The sequence below is a fragment of the Eurypyga helias genome, unplaced genomic scaffold (genome assembly GCF_000690775.1).
Source record: "Eurypyga helias isolate BGI_N326 unplaced genomic scaffold, ASM69077v1 scaffold11194, whole genome shotgun sequence".
Taxonomy (NCBI): Eukaryota; Metazoa; Chordata; class Aves; order Eurypygiformes; family Eurypygidae; genus Eurypyga; species Eurypyga helias.
The window spans coordinates 1,248-4,328 of record NW_010248309.1 but is presented as its reverse complement, the minus strand read 5'-3'; positions in this window follow the sequence as shown (position 1 = coordinate 4,328).

The window sequence follows — 3,081 nt, the reverse complement described above, 5'->3', positions numbered from 1 at the left end:
TTTCCTCCCGCAACGTTTGGAGCACACAGTGGGCTTTTGCAAAGCAAAAAGCGTTTGATACGCAAATCAAACATAAAGGTCTCAGAAGCAGGATTAGAAGATTTACAATCTACCAACGCCCAAAAACATGTACAAACAACCTCAGAAATTCAGCTGATGACATTCCAGCAGAGACAAGGCATTTTGCCCGATTCTTCAATTAGCAATAATTGCCATGTGTTTATGTATCTGTCTCTCACTGATAACAGAATCTTGGACATCAAAGAAGTCCCTCAGTCTCAGCTTCCTCATTCATTTTTATCACATTTATATCCTGTAATGTTTTTCTACTAAAGTGACCCACTATAGATCTTGAAAGACTCACCATAGTCTGCTTTACTGACCTGACTCCTAACCACCCAAGATCTACAAGACAATGTTACCCCACCGTCTGCCAAGATTTCCTTCTCCCTTTCTTCTCTGAAAAGGCAGATCTCTCCCCCTTTTTTTGCTGTTTTTGCAGACCATTCTGTGCAAGTGATGCAGCACAGAAGGAGAAAACAAAAAGCTAGCTCAGCTCTTGCACACCAGCCTGCAGAAGTTCTGCTGAAGTGGACTTGCACTGTTGCAGAGCTCTGTCTCTGTCTAACTAAGGAGTGCAACCCCACGACTTCACTGATGTTAAGTACAGGTGATGGCATTTCCAAAGTGCCACTTCGAATTTGTTGTTTTGGTCGGGCTGCCATAGAAATCAGTAAGAGTTGAGTGCCTCAATCTACCATGGCAGTTTAAAAACACAAGGACTTAACTAAATTTGCATTTCCCAGCTGGCTATGCTTTCACAACCCAGAGCTTTGATCTTTCCGCAATGATCCGTTAATCTCATCAAGACCCAGAGCCACATTTCCTCACTGTGAAAGACAGAATAATGTACTAAGGATTCACCACCATCTCTATTCAAAATCTATTATAATTGAATTTAATTACATCGTGCATCTGACAAGCATGTTGGAGTCCCACCTCCAATGTATCCTCACACATCAGTGCTGGAATTACGGTTTTATGCAGGTACAATTTCATACTTCTGTGCAAAAAGAGAGTTTGCTCATTCCCACATGCTTAGCATGGTTTTGTTTATTTATGACCACCTAATTTTTGTACTCACTTATTTGCCTTTTTTACCTTTCTTATGGCAGAACAGCTCTCTTCATCCTAAAAGACTAAAATCTCAGCCCTGAATAAATAAACCAGCTTGAGTTCCTAGCACCATTCCATCAAACCATAAATTGGTGTAACTTCACTGAAGCCCTGCAGACTGAAGCCCGGTATTGACAGCACACATACAACATAAGTTTGAGCCAAACTTAATTCCTTGCATACCTTGAACATTGCTAGCTAAAATAGAAACATGGGTGTGTATAGTAAAAGCTACATGATGCCATGAAGGGTTTTCCAAACCCTCTGCAGGGGAGGCTGATTTCCCAGGGTAAAAACAGTCATTGCATCTATTTTAACCACTGGGATTTGAAAGGATCTGACTGAAATTTTGGTATCTTTCTTGTGTGCTTTAGTGATAAAAAAAATCAGGAGAAGAACATCTGAAGAACCGTTATCAGCAAGGAGTCAATCTTCTAAACACTCGCTGCTGAGCACTGGCTTCCTACCAAGAAGGGTTTAATTGACTGCACCGTAGAAGGCAAAGTAAATTCAATATCCGGAAAGCCGATGGAAATACGTGTTTATTAATACCTAGAGAAACAGCACTGTGGTAGACCAAGAAAAGCCAGCGGTATACAATTTTCATACTGCTGTAAATCAAACAAAGACCTCTTTCAAGACAGAAAACTAACCCACCTATCAGAAGACTGAAGACTAACAGACTTACTCCCTTCCAGCTACCCAGTCACTACAGTTCATCCTCTTGGCCACAGGATGGCAATGTTGATCCACAAGAGAAACAGCACTGTGGTAGACCAAGAAAAGCCAGCGGTATACAATTTTCATACTGCTGTAAATCAAACAAAGACCTCTTTCAAGACAGAAAACTAACCCACCTATCAGAAGACTGAAGACTAACAGACTTACTCCCTTCCAGCTACCCAGTCACTACAGTTCATCCTCTTGGCCACAGGATGGCAATGTTGATCCACATTAATGAGACAAATTCTGCTCTTGAGCAGAAAGCAACGCCAGTCTCCAACGCAGCAGATGGAACCTAAACCGGGTCTCCTGGATCAACTTAAAATTCACATTTCTTACACTTTAACTTCACGTGAGTTCAACGATTAAAAAAAAATAAAAATAATAAAACCAAACTGGTCTCTATTGCTCTCTGTTTACATAAGGGATACAGCAGTAGTTGGATTGCAAATCTTGGCACGTAATGATGTGATTATCCTTGTTATGAGAGGGCTGGATAATTTCAGTGGTGATTTTGTCAGAGTGGCAGTCTGTCCTTCTGGGAAGACTGATCTTTTCCAGTTAAGGCGAGCCCAAGAAAAGAGAGGAACATTTCCTACTTGTGGTATATGTCACTAGCTGAACATAAATGTTCAGACAGGATCTCCTGAAACATTTCTTGGTTCTCAATTCCCAAATTGCAAACTCAGTTCTCCACAAGAACAGAGCTGCCCCACAGCGCTAACATGCAGGTCTGAAGGTTTCACTGGGGAAAGGCACAAACAACAAAAGACAATTTCTTCAATGAAAAAGACTGGCATAAATGTGCTCCTAAAACAAGGCTTGTTCCACAGCCTTTGCCAAGTATTTGCATCCAGCGTAGCCTGTGTGCAGGAATAACTACGCACCAAGACTAGCCCAGTGCTGGGCTCCTGCAGAGGGCTTCAGGCTCTGCAGGACACACGGTGACCGCTGCTACCCAACGAGCCTTCCAATCAGCCCCCATCCTTCAGCCTAACCCTCAAAGACATGCTCCACCACTCCAGGAGCTAAAGGGAGGGGGAGGGGGAATTTGCAAAGTCTAAATTTCCCCATTTGGTCCAAATAAGATTTCCCAGACTGTCTCAACAAACAGACAAAGAGACCGGCGCTTCCAGTGAATACATCTCACTTGGGTTCTCAGGATCAAACCATAGAACACCT